Source organism: Zeus faber (genome assembly GCF_960531495.2).
Source record: "Zeus faber genome assembly, chromosome: 3".
In the NCBI taxonomy this organism is placed as follows: Eukaryota; Metazoa; Chordata; class Actinopteri; order Zeiformes; family Zeidae; genus Zeus; species Zeus faber.
This window is the reverse complement of record NC_137190.1, coordinates 26,710,098-26,729,527: the sequence shown is the minus strand read 5'-3', so window position 1 is coordinate 26,729,527 and position 19,430 is coordinate 26,710,098. Positions and strand designations below refer to the sequence as shown.

Genomic DNA, 19,430 nt, shown 5'->3' with positions numbered 1-19,430 from the left:
AACGAAGGGCTCAAGAAAGTGGAGGGTTTGGGGGTTATTCTATCTGAACTCAGCATATGCAGATGCCATTATTCTTCCATAAGAAGGCTGGATTTCAAAAGATGGTGGAGGTGATCAGGAATTAATAGCCCTTTTTATAAAAATAAAATGAGAGACACTCACTGACACCAATATTCACCATGTGTCAAAAACAGGCCAGACAGTTGTCTCACTGACACTAATGACCAGATCTAGGCCACTTTGAGAGCATTGATATAGTAAGTACCTCGTGTGTCGCAGCTCCCTTCCATGAGGAGCAGCCTTAATAAATTCAAACATGAGAACAGTTGTAGAAGAAAGTTGTATTTAAAAAAATATATATCTAATATAGTTTTATTTTGTGTGGTTCAAAAATACAGAGGAGCCCACCACAACTTCTCGCTGTGATTTGTATGTGAGAGAAGACCACTCACTCCGGGAAATCTAAGGTCAAGCGGCTTAATGAGATGATTAGATCACCAGTGGTTCATGTAGGCATCATTACAGAAACAACCCTATTTCCGGTTTTAAAACAAGCTCGCTGACGCTAACACACACTGGGTTTTTCTTGGTGTCCATAAAGATAAACATGTTGAATTAATAATGGCAATTTTGTTGTAGACAGAAATTTTGCACTCACACTCAAGATGAATTCAAATCAACGTCTCAAATAAAAACAGGCTGTTCTGAGAAGATTTGACGCTTTTCTTGTATCAAACGGTCTGGACCTAAATGAATCATAGTAGAATGTGGTGTGCTTTTGCAAGAACTCAGTTAAAATGTCAATGTCCTGGAGGTTGGCCAGCAACAATGATGAAAACATGTCTGGTGAAACGAAAAGGGTCGGTAGGAAAAATACTGACACCGCTTACAAGTGATATGGAGGCACCAATTGTGCTTTCTGCCTCCAGTTCACTTGTGTTGAAACACTTAACAGTTCTGATGCCGGACACAAAATCCTTTTTGCAGAAAGTGTCTTAAAAAGCAATGACCTACCTCCTGAAATGATTTTGCATTACGGCCGTTTAAGGTCAGACCTGTAAGTGGCACATCGGGCATGTTACCATCCAAGTAAACTCAAAGCACTGCTTTTCACCTTTTAATGCATTTGCATGACGACCACATTTCTAACCTTGACAGAATACATTTCCAAGCTACAGGATCGTTGGTAGGGTCTTTTCCCTAGCACACACACTCCTCGGAACTTCATCATTTCGATTAGCTCCAAATTGTACTGAAAGGCCTATTGTCTCAATTATATATGAGGTATGGCAAAGATGAGTGAACCACACTGTAAGTGCACACCCAACTCCACATGTTACTTGGCCAGAGTAAGGAATCAAGTAGAAATGTCAATTGGCATCTGCTGCAGCACTTCATAATTAACATCAACTATCAGTCATACTGTTGACACATTAATAACTGACTGCTAATTCTACTGTCACGGAGCCCACAGGGAGAGACAAAACGTGATACCGGGAGAGGAGGAGAGCGACTGCTTCCAGACAGACCAGTAAATTCAAGTATTTTGATTAACAGTACAGGCAAAGGGCACAAGGCCATTGTGTTGAAATAATTTTACGCATGTTCGTTTTATGTGCAATTGCTTACCCATTGATTCATTTTTTGGATATTTGCACTCAGGTTTGGGTAGGCAAGTGCAACCCGAGAACAGAGGGTATGACACATTTGAGTTATTTATCAGAATCAGAATCAGAAATACTTTAATAATCCCAGGGGGAAATTACTTTTGTTACAACTCCAAATCTACATACAACATATAATAATTATTAAGAAACATATTTATATATAAATATATATATATAAACATATATATGTTATATACATATCTATATAGAGTGTAAAATGTACAGTTGTAAATGTGCAAAAAGAAGAAGGTGCAGAAGTGGAAGTCCGTGTTTTGAGGTCAGATTACAGAGAGGGGGTGTCTGACTCTCTTGATTCTAAAGTCGGCAGAACTCTGTTCATGGTGACATGGTTAAAGTCTCCCGACATGATGATGAGGGCACTGGGGTGTTGAGTTTGAAGTTTGGAGATGGTGGTGTGGATGATGCTGCAGGCAGATGTTGGGTTTGCAGAAGGAGGGATGAACAGGACAACGATGATGACATGCGGGATCTCTCTAGGCAGATAGTATGGACGGAGTTTCAACGGCCAAAAGTTCAGCATCCGGGCTACAGAGCTGTTCTTTAATGGTGATGTGACCAGGATTACACCATCTGCTGTTAACTAGAACGGCAAGCCCCCCGCCTTTCCGCTTACCCCCCTCGATACAATCCCGGTCCGCCGGGACGTTGTGGAAGCCATCGACAGAGACGTTCTGGTCCGTAATGTCCCTGTGCAGCCATGTCTCAGTGAAACACATCAGACTGCACTCCCGGTACTCTGCGTGGCTCCGCGTTAGTGCCGTTAGCTCGTCCATCTATATTGTTTTGGTAGCAGTATTTAGATTTTCTTGTCACATTTTTGTTAAAAAAAAGTTTGTTAAAATTCCGGACCGATTGTGGCACACACCTTTGTGTATGGAGTGTGAAAGCTTCATTCCCAGTGGCAGAGCCGTAACGTAAAAGCCTTAAAAGTTATCCCCAGTATTTTGAGGCAACCATCTGGATTTTGTAATTGCTAAGACTAATGAGTTTTTCCTCTGCCCAGTGCCTGGCTGGAGCAAAAATATGGCAGGACTTTTACTTTCTGAACCTTGAATTGTCCCTCACTGCCAGCTGGTTACCCAAACAAAGAAAGGGAAAGAGGTGTGAGAATGAGACAGTTAGAGTACTTGTCATTTGCTGACACAGGAACTGGGCTATACGGCAACTGCAAAACCAAGGTAATAGTATGTGTACAGGTGGCGAAAGGAAGAAGAGCGGGGCACAGTAGCGAATAACCTTGACGGAGAGGTGCAGCGCAGCTTGTTTATTCAGACGAGTGTCCTCAGACGTGAAACTACGAGGACGGCAAATCCTTTTTTCTCCGCAGTCAGCATTCCGAAGGCTCGCTGCATACAAGCACAGACTTGGCAAAAATTTGTAATGAGTGGGTACATGTAAACAAAACAGGAAGCAACCCTCACATGCAATCACAAATTCATATGGGCAAAACAGATATTGCGTTAATGCCAGTCAGCCAGGGATCAACACAACGGAGAAGTTAGAAGACCCCATTGCAAGTGTTTTACACATTTTGCCTCCTAAAAGCTTTGTTTGAAGGTAACATACAAGTAACAATTGCAGTACAGTTTTGCCTTCTAATTTGTGGTAATAATTCGATTAGTTGTTAAGTTGTTAAGTTGTTAGTTGTTAGTTGTTAAGTATTAAGTCCCTTTCACACATGCAGTCTTTGCCAGCAATGTTCAAGAACCCTTCCTGCATGGGGTCATGTGTGAATGGGAGCAGGGATCGATATTCAGGGAAATTTGTTCCGGCACTTTTCTACCTCGACACCAAGAATAATTTCTGGGAAAATGCTGGGATGGCTGTGTTATGGCTGTGTTGTGTATGGAAGCAGACACGTTTCCGGAACAAGCAAGTGATGTAGGGGTGGAGCCTAATCCGAATACGGTATCGGCAAAGCAAAAAGGTTGTTTTTTTTTTACTAATATTTATTTTGTACAAATAATGCAATTATTTGTTTTCACAAAAAAAATATATATATATTTGGAAGAAAAGTGAGAGTCCAATCCAAACCGCAGAGCTCGGCTGCAAAGGCAAGAAACAAACATGTCTGGTCGCTAAGGAGACAGGTCTTTAAGTTCTTAAATTGTATTATTTTTCTTCTTAAAAATGGAACTCGGACCTGAGACGTGTCTTTTACGCTCGGTAAGGTCCAATGACATCATTCTGCATAATAATTAGGATATTTCTGCATCTGTATTATGTATCTGCCCGCGCCGGCTGCAATGGAACATGGAGCCGTAGAGGGAGCGAGCAGGCAGGGATTGGTAGAACAGGTGGAGAATGTTTCTTCACCCGAGGAAGATAGGACAGGTGTCAAATTATCACACAAATTTAAAGGGGACCTATTATGCTCCTTTTTACACAAATTAATATAGGTCTCTGAGGCCCCCAAAACAAGACTGACGTTTGCTGATGAAAATACCACGCAGATTATGTATTGAGCATTGTATGTGCGGCGCTCCGTGCGCTGCTGCTGTGTATTTGTATGTGTGCGGCGCGCAGGATGCGGACAGTGACAGCACTGGTTGAATTCTGCTGGACTGTCTCTTGCCCCATCTATTCCGACATTATCATGGCATGTGTGAAAAGGCTCAAGATGGAAATTTTCCTAAATGTAGTTGTATGTGTGAATAGTGAAACTCACTAGCGGTGCCGGAAAGATTATCCCAGTAATTACTGGGAACTAGGTGTGAAATGCCGTTGTTTATGTATGCTATGTATGTTTGGATTATCATATACTTTAGCTTAATAATATTTTGTACCCCTCATACATATCACTATCATTACCAATTCAGTGCTCAACACTTTAGTGTTTAATCACACAGTGCAAGCCAGTTGAGTTCACACGTTCCAAAAGTTGTCTTTTCAGTTAAAAAAGGAAGGGGGTTAGATTTTTGAATGGATTGAAACTCCCAACTTCGAGTTTCTTGGGCCTTTTTTAAATGTTATTTATTAAATTTTTAATGGTTGTGGTGGTGGTGAGGGGGGGGTTATTTTTCGGCACAAAGTAATGAAATTACTCCTGGTGTGACAGGCTTCATTTGGGTTACCAGTAGTTCTTGTTCTGTTGTTTATAGCCATGTTCCTGTGACATTGTACATTTTATGACAACAAAATGTGAAAGTGTGTGGAATAGCGCTGAACAGTCTATTAAAAAAACATCTCTGCTTTAGCAACAATACAGTAAGCCAAGGCCTCTGTGGATCAGAAACAAAAAGTGTTGGATGCTGAGGGAGGTGCAACTGGCACTACAAAAATACAAATTAAATTGGCCAGCAGCTGGGTGGTTTCAATGAAAGTCAAGTGACAAATGCTGGCTCTCTTAGCCCCAAACTGCTTCATTCCTCTAGAAGAGCTGAGTGGAGTGGTAGAAAGACTGTCCATGCAAGGAGACTGTTGTGGAGCTGTGAAGAATTGCTGAACTGGGGGCTGTGTGATGGAGAATCAGCTGCAGCAAAACACTGCCGGGACAACCTCCAGCTTAGCATCTCAAGCCAACACAATAAAAACTTAGCGGGTCTCTAGGGCAGAGGTTCTGCCTGCTGCCTCAAAAGGAAGGAAATTTTCTTTTACAAGCCTAATCAACCATGACTGTTGCTAAAAGCGTCCTCAGAGTGGTTTGAGGGAAGCCTACATGAGAAAGTGTTAGTAAAGACAACTATTTAAAACAATTAATACTTGCGATTAAAAAAAAATAATAATGGTACACAATCTAACCAATAGGGCTGTTTAGGGCCAGGTCTTCCTTAAAGCAAGATAGGTGGCCGCCTAGCACTCCATCTCGAGGGGGCCGGAGAGAGGGCAATCATTCCCCATCTCCTGTAACGTAGATCATTTTTATAAAAAATGAATTTCTGCTCAAACAATGCATCTTTTTTGGATTGTTCATTTTCAGATTCGAACAACCACAAGGCTTGAAGTTAAACCAATCAGTCAATGTTCTGTGATTGAAGGGTTTTCTTTTTACAATTAAATTGTTAAATAAAGATGTTATTCATAGCAATTCATGCATCAATGTTCATCTAATTTCATCATAACATGTAGGTCTGGCCGATAGAAAAGAGCAGTTTATATGTTGACTGTATCCAATGTTGTGTTGGTCATACTATAGAATGATGTGTGATTAGTAAATAATACAGAAGATGAAAATAAAGAACCGCCTACTAAATCCCAATATTGGTTTCAAAAAAATCTAAATTACATAATTTTCCCAAATCATTCAGCCCTAGTGGCTAATGTGGTGAATGCAAAATGGCTGCCAAGGGAAAATTACAAGTCATTATCCAAGATGATATAAAATGGGTGAGATAGGACAATTTAAGAATTAATAATATATATAGGACAAGGCAATCAAATTAAAATGACAGTGTGGCAGTTCCACTAGGCACACACCACCCGAGTGGCAATTTCGGGGCTCTTTGATACAGAGTCACAGGCAGGGATGTTGCCAACGCACCAGTTTATTGGAGAGACACGTCATGCCAGAGGCTCCCCTCGTGTGTGTGGGGATGGGTGATTTACCTGTTGCTCGTTGATTGCTCTGACGAGCAACAGGCGTACAGCAACCTCTGATCTCGGGCCCAATTACAAAAACCCAAGATAGGTGTGGCTCCTTAAATCACTCCCCCAAGAGACCTGGCTCCCCTAAACAGCACGGTCCATACGGTCTGTAAGAGAGCGGTAGGAGAGTGATGCTGAGAGTGTCCTTTTTTGTTTTGTTCAATAAGGAAACTGAGTGCGACATCATAACACACAATGTAATACAATGTTTTCCAAGGGCTTTAATGGGACATTGGAATGATGGATGAATAGATCCGGGGCCTTTTTCTTTTTATTACACATTATTAACAATAGGTCTTTTGTTATAGTTTGTATTATTATAATTTTTATTCTCCTTGACACTTCTCAGGTTAAAACTGCCTGGAACAGAACATCCGCTGCAACAACTGACAAGGTTGAGGTGTCAGTAGAACCGGGACGTCACAGAAATCTTGCGGTTCAAGTTTCGTCCAAATCGATCCACATACGGAGCAGAAAAAAGTGAAAAACCGACTAAATTTGACCGGAGGTAGCTGAACATCCGTGCATTGACGACACGCTCACGTTAAAAAAAATTCCTTATAAATGTGCAGGTTTTGGTTCCAAACGTCCATTCACGTTGTGCGCAGTGCTTGGTGTAGAGTCAATCACTCTGTAGTGGTTAGAGGTTACAAACTACGTGTGTGTCTGTGTACAGTCTGACCTGGTTGCATCCGGTGGGGCTGTTCGATTGATATTTTATCTCTTTGGTCTTTTCGTAAATGAAGACATTCTATTTGGATCTAACCCTGTGCTAGATGCTGTGTTGTGTCCCTCCTTACTTTGCGGGATTCGTGGAAGTTATAAGATCAAAATCTGCGAGTCCATGATGAGTTTCATATTCTCTGAAAGAATCTGAAAAATTGTATCCTAAAAATTTTAAGTAATCACGGAAAGATGTCACCTGTTTTCTGGTTTCATGAAATTGTAAAAAGGCGTGACCACTAAAATGAGGTTGCCCCATACGGCATCAACCAGTCAAACTTACGTAACTTTATCATTATTGCTCCACACAACACCAAACATCAACTTTCCATCACTGTGGCTGCAGCTCAGACAGCTCACAGACAACACGGTGCGTTATAACAATGACATGGTTTGGTTTAGAAGCGATCATAGACAGTCGTTTTCAGGAAACTTCATGTACATGCAGCTTCCTACAGCTAAACGTAGCGGGCTTAAAATGAGAGGAGAAGGCATTAAACAGTGACAAGTCTTTCTATAATAACACAAATTCCAAATTAATGTCCAATACATTTTGTCTGTATTACATTACAGGAAATTAATCTATTTAACTTTTCTTCAATTGTAGATTGTTAGCACAAGAAGAGAAATAAAGTACAACTTGAAAGTGACATGTATTCATTATGTTTGTGAAATAACATGTATTTATTGTGTTTGTTATATTAAATAATTACAAAGTTTGTTATTACAAAATACGGACAAAGAAAAAAAGACGACTATTATGGCGGGACAATTAAAATATTGTCCGACACGACAAATTCGGGTCAGAATCAGGCTGAATTCTTGTGGTTTGATGTGAGTATGTGAGATGCATATGGCGTTTCGGGGAACTGGAGGGCAGATATTTCAATCGGCATGGCACCAAATTCAGGCACTGAAATCTGCGTTGTAATTTGGTCCGGTAGATACCGATCGTATAGTCCAAAATAATTTGGACTGAAATATGCAATTCATTAGAGAAATGATTTTCTGTACAAAAAGACAATTGAGAACTAGTGATAAAGAAAATATGAAATAACAACTGCTATTTGTACTACGGCTGGAGTTTCTTTCCTTCCAAATCTGCAAAGCAAACATATAAACATCATATAATTTCTACATCGTAATGAGACATTCTGGTCAAAAAACAAGCATCTCCACATGCCCTGAGGTGAGGCTAGCACAGTCTGTTCCTTTAACTCCTCATCTTAGCATACTTGTTCAGAGAGCATTGAGATTTTTTCTGTTGTCATTTTCGGAGCCATTAGTAACCACCTCATTTATCCGACCTCAATTTTCCCCTGTGGACTATCAGTGTTTGAACAAGTCAATGACCAGGAAATCCGGTGTGAATGGAAAATGAAGTCAAAGGCATTCAGCCAGTTAGGACAACGCATAGGATGTCATGTAACCAAATTTAGTTGCCTACTACAGGAGCTGAGAGACAAAGTGCATCAATTGTATTGAATGTCACACACCCGCTGTCACAAAAGTCATTTCTGGCTCGGTAGCACAGCAGTGCACAAATCCCTTTGTGTGTGGGTGGAATGTCCACGTCTGCATTTGTTAGACACAAGAAATGAGGCCAACACCACCACCTACTCTGGTTGTAGTACTGATACCGTGGCAGAAACAGCAGGGGAAGGTAGCGAGCCCTCTCCAGTAGCTGCCGGTACATTTTGTTGAGTGCTAGTGTTTTGCCATAGCAGGAATTTAGATTTTAGCTGTTTGATTTAGTGTAGTTAATATTACTGTAAATCTCTGGTGCTAAATCTCTGGTAGTTAATTCAGTCTAATTTTAATTTACTAATTGTATTCATATCACTTTGTGGCATACTTGCGTTGTACATCACAGACAGAAATACTGACCCAACTACACCATTAAACAATCCTTTGATATTGAAAATGTGATGCAGAGGATATAAATTACATACTTTAGTCAGTCAGCTAGTATGAAAGGAATGACGATGAATATATAAGATAAAAATCATTCACTGACTTCTTAAAAACGCTTTTCAAATTGCAATATTACAAAATGAAAACACTAACAAAAAAGTGTTATCCAAACACTGCGCCATCAAAAAAGGGTCTATTTTATGGCCTGCCTGTCATCATAAGCAAAAGATAATAATGCGCATGTGAAACATGACCATGAATAATGAGGGGATGTTTTTCATGATGATTAGTGCATAACTTGGCAATGGTGAAGTTCCGACAAACTTAGTGCTTGAATTATTAGCAGAGATATTTAGGAATAAAAAACAGTCACAGATAATGGTTTTTTTTGACATGTCAAAAGCTTCAATTGAGAAGGTATTTATTTATAGTCCTCGTTTTTTCAAGATTTTTCCAATCAGTCACCACTTGTTTGGGAAAAAAAGCAACATCTGCCCAATATCTATGTAACATTTTCTGTTGAGAAAATGAACACTTGTACCTGTCCTCATTGTGCCATCGTTTCACAATAGAGAGCCAGGCTGGACATTCAGGCTTTAACATATATGCCTACTATCACTTGTGGGAATTCTGTGCTGCAGACAATTTTTTTCCTAAAAGGCACATTCCATTGAGTGCACTCCATAACTGGAGCATGATGAATAAGGGGTATAGAGCATAGTTCCATATCTGTTTGTCTTTGTGCCTGGTAGACTGGGGCCATTCTTTTGTTGGAGAGGCAAGTTCGTGTTTAACAAAGAGGAGGGGTGAAGGGGGAATGTCTGGGGTCAGAGAAGGCCTTTGCAATATGGAGAGACTAGTTGTCTAGGTTTGTGCCTTTGAAGTGTCCCATATCCCTCAGCTACACTGCCAGCATAACTAAACAAGGGCTTGAATGACCAGACAGGCAGCAGGTCAGCCTGGAACATGACAGCACAGACTTCAAGGAGTGATGAAAGCCTTAATGCATTTTGCTGCAAACGTAGGTATTTGATATAGTCCCAATAAGATGACATATAGTCCATCTCGGATTGCAAACATAAGACAAAATTACTTAAAGTTGGTTTAAAGTGTAGGTTTAAGTCTTCGACCATTCAGTGAGGGTTACAATAGTACAACACAGAAGTCTATAAAAGAGACTTGAGGCTAGAAGATCCAGACAGTTATGGTTCCGGCTAGGGAAATGGGTCTCCCCCCTCCCTTACAACTTGCCCTTGGGCAAGGCATTTCTGTGTATGCAAATTAGGTTGGTCAGTTGCAAACTGCAGAAGCTAATGGTTCAACTGGAATCTTCTCACAAGGAAACATTTCATAAGCAAGAACAAGAAGCAAGGCTTCCATGGATGGATATTGATTGTGGTGGAGTTGAGCCCCTCTTGGAAGTTTTGATTAAAACGAGAAATGTAATTTATTTCACATAAAAAGTCTGTCTTTCTATGATCTTGTGCATACATGCAAAATACCACCTACGGTCGTGGCTGAAAATGTTGGCACCCATTCACATTTAAAATAAAAAAATCTGTCTCTAAAATAAGTTGAAATTGACAAAAGTATTAGGTTTTCACAACTCTTTACTTCACTGTTAAAGGGGCATCAGACAACTTTTGCACCTGGTTGACGCACTTCCTGTGACACACTGCCGTAAATCGATAATTTTCCAGGGAGTTTGCACCGGGTGGCAGTTCGAATGCAGAGTGATATCAGGCTGACAGGGAACCAATCTAAATGCTGATGGTGTCATTATTATAAAGCCATCATACTGTGCAATCAACATTAACTTCATAAAGATAAGTAAAAGCAAAAAAGTTGTCTATTGCTCCTTTAATAGTACAGAAACTTTGCTTTTGATTCAGAGCTTAACATATCCTTTTAAATCATAAAATAAACAGAAATTGCATATTGACACCCTAGATTTAATATTTGGTAGCACATCCTTTGGAGAAAATAACTGTTGTCAGGCGCTTCCCATAGACTTCAATGAGATTCCTACACCTCTCAACTAGCAGATTGGCCCACTCTTCTTCTGCAAACTGCTCAGTTCCTCTCAGATTTGAGAGGGTGCCATCTTCCAACTGCTGTTTTCAGATCTCTCCTCGGGTGTTCAATGGGATTTAGATCTGGACTCACTGCTGGACACTTGAGAACAGTCCAGTGTTTTGTTTTGAACCATTCCTGGGTGCTTTTTGATGTTTGTTTTGGGTCATTGACCTGCTGGAGGACCCATGGCCTTCGATGGAGACCCAGCTTTCTGACACTGGGTGAAACATTGTGCTTCAAAATACCTTGGTAATCTTACGATTTCATGATGCCACGCACAGCCGGGCTTTCTTGTGTATCTCTCTCTCTCTCAGCAGTGGGGTCCTCCTGGGTCTCCTACCATAGAACCCCCTTTCATTGAGTTAGCGCCGGATGGTGCGAGTTGAAACGGTTGTACCTTATATGTCTGAAGGTCAGCTTGAATTTGTTTTGCAGTTGCCCGAGCTCCTTTCACCACCATTCAAACAATCCTTTGCTACAATCTTTGGGCAACTTTTCTCTTGTGTCCTCTTCCGGCGAGGTTGGCTACAGCACCATGGGCCTTAAACTTCTTGATAACATTGCGCACGGTGGACACAGGAACATCAAGGTCTCTGGAGATGGACTTGTAGCCTTGAAATTGTTCATACTTGACTATGATCTTCTGTCTGACATCCTCAGAGAATTCTGTTTTTTTTCCTTTTCTCCATGCTAAGTGTGGTACTCACACTCACACAAAAAAAGCAGAATGAGAACATCGCTCCATTTAACTGGTTGCATGAGTGATTATTAGTTTGCAGGCATCTGTGACTCACCACAGGTGAGTTCAAGGTGAGTCACCTGCTTAAAATCTAATTATTTCTTGCAACTTATAAAAAGGTGCCAATTATATTGTCCAGGTGGACAATATAATATAGGATTGGAATAAGCTAGGATTCAGTCTTTTTTCAGCTTTTTTTTGTTTTGTTCTGCTAAAAAAAATAAAAATAAATAAATAAATACATATATGGATACCAAAACATGTTTCAATGCCACATTTTTTGGGAGAAATGGTGTGTTATTGGGAAAAAAATGCAAGGGTGCCAATATTTTCAGTCACAAATGTCTACCAAACCTATCAAGACACTTTTCTGCATTGAGTGTTTCAGATACTATAGAAAATGCCATTGCCTGTCATTTGGAAATTACCAATAATAGTCTGATGCAATGCTGGGAAGTCAATAGCAACAACTGTGGTGGAAAACAGCAATAGAAGCCTGTTAGTACCTAAGCATCAGATAACACTTAGGATAAGTGGAATAAAGCGAACCTCAAAGGAGGGCTCGGCAGACCACATCTACCGGTATAAACTATAAACACTCAAGGAAAGAAGACTTGAGTCTCAGTGCTAGATGACTTTTACAAATTTGGCTGGTCTTTTCAGGGGGACGCACAGACCCTTGAACCAAGGGCTCCAACAGAAAGTCTTTTGTCTTCTGAAGCGGTATAGTGAGGCATAATCGGCCAAGCACACCAAGTCAGGATATTAGTCACTTCAATGCTCTCAATGGCAGCAGCAAAATTTACGTATGGTAAACAAAACAGTTAAGACAGAAAGGATGCACATTTAAATAATTTATGTACTCCACTACATGTTTTTCTAAAAATATTTGACTCATCACGATGACCATTTTAGTTTCATGTAAAGATTTTGCTGAGAGTTCATATACTAGGACCCATTGAAGATATCAGTTGTTCAAGCAGCTTGTTCCACTACCTTTGGAATACCATCTACAAACATACCAGTTCACAGACACACAGAAATGGAGAATTCATTGTCTCACCATCACACATCATTTAATGGGTGCATCTGGGTTTGGTAAAGCCAATTCCAAAACAAAGACCAACTGAAAGTTAGCATTTAATGACAAAAACCTAACAAAACTCACATGTGCTGCCTACAAGCATTTGAAAGATGCTTTATTACACTATGATGGTAACCCGACTGTTCACCTGCTGTTTCCATAAAGCATGAGACTCAGTTTAATATCAGCTCTAAAATCTACAGATGGTAAGGATATTTTAATTCCCACTTCAGAGGCAATGGAAAATTGGCGTAAATAAATAACTAAATAATTAACCGTTTTGTGTGGCTTATGGACAGATTACATACAATATTCTAAATGAACTTTCTACTACTCTATTCTCTACTCTACTCTATAATCACGCCTGTTCAAAACAATATGTGTGATAGTCAACTTGATTTTCAAAAGTATAAATTTGCTTCAAGAGTTTATTATCTTGATTTGCATAGACTTTACTTTTATACTCCTCGAGGGAATGATTGCACAAATCCTTTGTGAACCTGCAATATATTGAACTTGCATGACACACACACACACACACACACACACACACACACACACACACACAGTCTGACATGCAGTCCAAATTTCACGACAACACTGAAATTCTCTGCTCGTCGTTCTAGGCTTAGGGCATTTATTCCTGACCCCTTTGTGGTAATGCACCTGCACTGTTAAACTTGGTTCTTCTCTAGCTTGCATGACTACAACGCTGCTAACTTTCCAGGTGACAGTGGTGTCACAGCAACCACAGTGACCACAGTTACTTGCGTGTTTTTGCACTGCAGGCTCTAGGAAGTGTCCAGCTAAGAGCCAAAACCAGGGCAGACCTTTTCACATTAGCCTATTATTAGACACCACAGGCGAACCTGGCTTAGCACTCCTCAGCCTGTATTGGAGACAAAAGCCCCAGCATGAGCTAACTCAAGCAGCTAAAGCACTCGGGTAGATTAAAAGACTGACAGCAAATGGGCACCTTGATAGACATTAGGCTGGCCATGATTGGACTAACTACATATCAAGAAAGACAATGATCAGATCAAAGCAATACAGTAGATGGAGCAGCGACTTACAGTCTGGAACTACTAAGCCACCATAACTGAACTTCTTTTTCATGTTCTTAGACTGGACTTCTCTTAGACATATGAACAGACAATTCATTGAACGTTTACAAATGTGATCTCAAAGTTCCCCTGTTGTCTTTGTGTCCTATTCAACCAGGCTCCCCAATGTAAAATTCCCCTCAGCACCCGTCAGTGTAATTAGTCCACTGAAATATCATATGACTGTTAATCAAAACACTTGCCAGGCCTTGCAGTGTCTCTAATGCCTTAGCTTAAGTTAATAAAGGAAGATAGAACGTCTGCATCTAAATAAGGTGACAATAAAGGCAACCCATATTTCCAGGGGAATCAGTGTAATCACGGGAATCTATGGTTTGAATATTTATTTTTTATGTATTTATTTTTTTGCTTTGGCATTCATATTAGCTGATACTGGTGTTTTCACCCTAACATTGACCCTTCAAGCTCCAGGCTTTTTACCTTTATACATCAACATGCAATTCCAGCGCTATGAATAGGAAAATGTCCCACTTATTTGTTGCATCACACATTTGTGTCAGAGACATTTGACTCAACTGAAATATGACAATAATATGTCACTCAATATCCCTTAAACGTATTTAACTAAACATCAGGGGAATGAAGGAACCTGAAATGCAAATATATAAAAACAAAGACTAGTCAAAGCGACAGATACATGGCTTTCAGACTATTATGTCCACAAAATAACAGGTTTAATTGCTGCCATGTAGCTAGTGGGATGCAAAGAAAATATAAAAGGCAATTTAAAGAGGATTTTCCGGTCAACTCCAGCCAGGCAGGAGGCAGCAGTTGTATGGGGTGGCCATCTGCTTCCCTGGCCAGACAATCCAACTCTGATAATCCTCGCTTCTGCCACCTGAACATTCCAATACAGACATCTCAACGAAGCATTACAAAGCCGGAACAAAGCCAAACATGTGTCATAAAGCTTTCAGCAGAGCTAAAAAAAAAAAAAGAAAAAAAAAATGAATAAAAAAAGAAAGTTATACAGCGCACAATAAGGAGCACTGTCCAATGTTTAAATGTTTTGGAAATATTTCCCTTCAAGTCTTTAACTGAAGATGCTGCGGGCACACTCAAAAGTTGTTTTAGATGTGGAATCCTGCGCAGGGTTGCTTTTCTTCAATAACTGTGGACTCATAACTTGAAATCCCAAGACGCCGAGCAACAATGAAAGAGGAAGCAGAAATATATATTTAATGTCTGTTGCTTTAAAATCAGTTTTATTGTCTCTTTCTGTGCTGCTGGAAGTAAAACAGATGGCAATGCCTCATGAGTGACAAACAGCAATCAGCCTCTCAGAAACATTGCCTTGAAAGATTAATTATTACTACCATGAACATGGTCCGAAAAGATGTGTGAGCATTAGACAATTGCTACTGCTATATCATAGAAGATATGGTGCTGACTGAATAAAATTACTAAGAATAATTTGTATATGGCCATAAAAAAAGAAACAACCAACCCATTGAATTCCTATGACAGTGAGAGTTGAAGCCAGGGAAACATTTTACTGGGCTCCACTTTCAGCAAGTCTGGTTTCTGCAGTGTTCTGTGGCAGTCATGTTCATTTTCGTTTTAAGGTAGCTATCGTGTTACGAGCTGATCAGTTTTCGCTTTGTTTACATGTGTCCTATACTAGGGCTGAACGATTAATCCAAATTAAACACCAATTTGAATTGCAAATAACAGAATGCAATTTTCACAATTTTTTTTTTTTTGTTATGTTACACAATCTAAACAATAGGACTCTCCTGGGTCTATAGGCGAGATAGGCGGCCACCTAGGGCGCCAACCCTGGGAGGGGGCGCGGAGAGGGAGCCATTGGGGAGCATTTTGCACACCGGTCTCCCTCGCCGGCGGTACCAATGATACGCGCGGCAGCGATGGGGTGCCCGCCATCAGCATGTCAGAACAGTGTTTTTATTTTATTTTTTCGTCTACTAACGGAACGAAACAAATGTGTACAGAAGGAAACCGTGCATAATGGGGACACTTTCCCCGTGCCCCCGCTGCCCAACCTGTAGCGATTGTTTTAACACTGTTTTAACCGGTGAGACCCAGTGCAATGTCCCGTGAGTGTAGAACACACACCGCACACGGCGGATGGAGACTCTTCCAGGGTAATGTGCCTATTTTGTTTTATTGACCCTTTTTTTGATTTGATGAGCATAAAGCTCATCCCTGAGCACACGGAGCAGTGCGCCATGTATGTGGACATATGCGTGTAACATTTTTATAAAAAATGCATATCTGCTGAAAGATTGCTTATTGTTCAAACGTTAATTTTCAGATTTGAACAATTACAAGGCTTGAGGTTTATTCAATCAGTCAATATTCTACTGTGATTGAAGGTTCTTCTTTTTACAATTCAATAGTTAAATAAAGACATGTTATTCATATAATTTCGTACATCAATTCATCTAATTTCATCATAACACATAGGCCTGGCCTACAGGAAAGAGCAGTTTATATGTTGACTGTATCCAATGTTGTGTTGGTCATACCAATCATATCGAATGATTTATTGCTTGTGTTTAGTGAATAATACAGAAGATAAGGAACTTAAAAAAATTGCAAATTGCAAAAATCGCAATTTAATTATTTTCCCAAATTGTTAAGCCCAATCCTATACTGTATTAATTAACTCAATACAAACAAACAAGGGTCCACTGGAACATAGGGGATTCACAATTAATTGAAAAGTCCTGTCACACCATGCAGGTAAAAGCAAATCTTATTTCTTTAACAAGACAGGCACTCCTGGTCAAAACTTGTAAAATCCCCTATTAATCTATACCGTGTTGGGTTGTTTTTTTTCTTAATGAGCAAGGTCAACAGCACCATTGCGTAAGACTTTACTACCACGGATGCTTTGCTATAAAAACACCATCACAAGGCCATTGTTTGATGGACAATCATTCCTTTCTGCAATCTCGAGGCAATAAAAGACCCTTTAAACAACCCCAACCATGCAAGCACAAAAGCTTTCCGTGTTTAATTCCATCAACAGACAGGAGCAGGAAAGAGCACCCAGTTTGGATTCACTGCTTGTGATGTGGACCTGCCTAGAAGGCAGTCTCTTTCACATGGATTGAAGACACATAGACCAGTCGTCTGGAGCCAACTGGAATAACACCACAAGCGCGCCTTAGTGTTGCTGACATAGCTTGGCCAAGCAGGCTGGATCTTGCTCTGGTTCATTCCTGTTAGGGCAGGCATGACACATGCGCAAGAGTATGACACAGGCAAAGATATTCTCTGTATTCTACCCCGAAGAACAGGCGAGTCAGTTCCACCTGGCTACCCTCTTTGATCCAAGGCCAGACTACGTGCAATTTGGATTGAAAATTTACGAATCAAGCAGTCGACTTCTGTCATTTATTTTAAATGGGGGGGGCAGCTGCTCCTGCTGTCTTTCTTAATTTTAAAATAAACATATACTCTTGTTACATTTTGCAGATTTCTACACCAACTATTTTCAGTGTGTTCAAGTGTCCTCGGAACGTGAACATCTAAAGGATGAACACTCTGCTACTTCATCTTGATTAAAGATGCTCAAAGGGTCAAAACAGCTTTAAAAGGGCACACATGACACATAAAGAACATAGAAGTACACTGTGTCATGTTTAGCCCATTAGTAGCTCATCCTATGAAGACATGCATTATATTGAAAGAAAACAAAGTAAAAGCCAATTTACAGTTGACTGTGTTAAGGGATTAGTCTGGTATCAAAACTCCCTATTAGTAAATGAATTAGTAAAGACTTTAACTGTAAATTTGAGTGTAGATTTAAACATGTATATGTCAACGAACATCAGCAGGAGCAAAGCGCCCATGGGATTTTTGCCACTGAAACAAGAACAGTGTTGGACCAAACAAATGGGGCAATGCTTTGCTAAAATAAATGAACTTAGTAAATGTTTGAGGCACCGTAAACGTCAAAGGTCTGCGGTTCTCCATGAAATGCTGGGAACTCCAAGCCATTCATCCACCCCACCTCTGAGTACACAACACTCCAAACACAACCCTGACACCAGATCAAGGCAGGGGGAGCTGCGTGAGGCTCTCGCCAGCACCAGAAAATAGTTTCACAGGAACCAGTGATTCGAAGTCATCCTGCAGTCTGATCCATTCTATGGACAGAAAACGCAATCTCTACACCGCTTCACCTGTACACTTTGCAGATAACAACACAGCCCCCCTCCCTGTCCATAGGGAGCCAATCAGCCAACAGGAAGACTTTACTAAGCACAGGCAGAGTTAGCATACAAGCTAACACAAGCGTGCGCTCAACACACTATGGTCCGCTTTCAGGAGCGCCTCGACATGACGGCATCGTCGCCGGGCGAAGCCCGTGACTGTGTCCTGCGCGGCCGCGTGGCTCTGGACGCAGCGGCGGGACGGAGTGGAGCGACGGAACAGAACGAATATGAGCTAGCGCTGCTTGGCGGCGAGAGGTTCCGCTCCGTTTCAGATTCGGCTCCTCGGCGAGTCACAAAGGAGTCGTTCGATTTTCCGACCCCCCCCCCTTTTTCGGTTGATTCGGTCGGCGTGATAATGCGCGGCGAGCGAGGGAAGACGTCCCCGAACAATGAACGAGTTCCAGACGAGTTGTGAACGGAAGCCAAATCAAAACACCGAATTGTTTCTCCAAAATTATTTATCGAGGCAGAGGGGGGGAAAAAAAATAAATAAATGCTAACTGCGAATGCCAGAAAATCTTCTTTCAACTCAATGATCTAAAAGGGCAGCGACGCGCCAAGTGCCGATCACCAAAAAGTAATTTAAAGTTATTGGAGCGGAATGTTTAAATCAGTCACATTTAATATGACTTATGCCAAACGTCTGGCCCCCGTGTCCCCCCCCCCTTGGGCTTTCGTTCATTTCTCAGTGAGCATTTTCGATTTGCGAGTCCCGAGATTCACGCACTTGCCGGAGGGACTTCCGACGCCCGGGTCGTTTAAAAGACAGGGGCGCTACGAGCGGATCGTTGCGAGTCGCGCACGGGCGACAGCGGAGGAAGGTGGAGCGCGCTGCGAAGACGTTTAATATTTACTTTACCCGAGTGGGGGGAGAGGTCCGTGGAGCGGCCGGGAGCGGGCGTCCGGTGCCGCTTGCCAAGTCTCGCCGGGGCGGCGGCGGCGGCGGCGGCGGCGGCGGCGGGGGGGGGGCGTCAGTGAGTTGACAGGGCGGCGGGTGCCTCTCCGAGCCTCCGGTCCTGTGTGAGCACAGCCTGTGGGCTCCGCTGCCCCGACACTGAGCGAACGCAAAGCCCGAGCAGCGGCTCCAGCGGCTGCAGCCTCCCACCGCCTCCCACCGCCGCGGCTCCGCCAGCATCGCGAGACGGCGCGGGAGGGCGGCCACGTTTGGCGGGCCAATCGGCATCGGCGTCATGTACAACGTGACCTTCCAATGGGAACGCCGCTGACACTTTGTCGATGGGCGGAAGCCGTGGTGGAAGTTTGTACCTCGTAGGAGATGACGGCTGCGCACTGGAGGTGCGGTCTCAACGA

General features: G+C 41.6%; 1 protein-coding gene across 1 annotated transcript in view; it reads right to left on the bottom strand.

The window, feature by feature from the left end:
* glceb (glucuronic acid epimerase b) overlaps positions 1–19,055 on the bottom strand; it is a 58,437-nt gene extending 39,382 nt beyond the window's left edge. Inside the window, exon 1 of the mRNA XM_079998116.1 lies at positions 18,979–19,055. The gene's annotated coding sequence lies outside the window, so the exon portion shown is untranslated. The remainder of the gene's footprint in view (positions 1–18,978) is intronic.
* Positions 19,056–19,430: the final 375 nt, after the last annotated feature.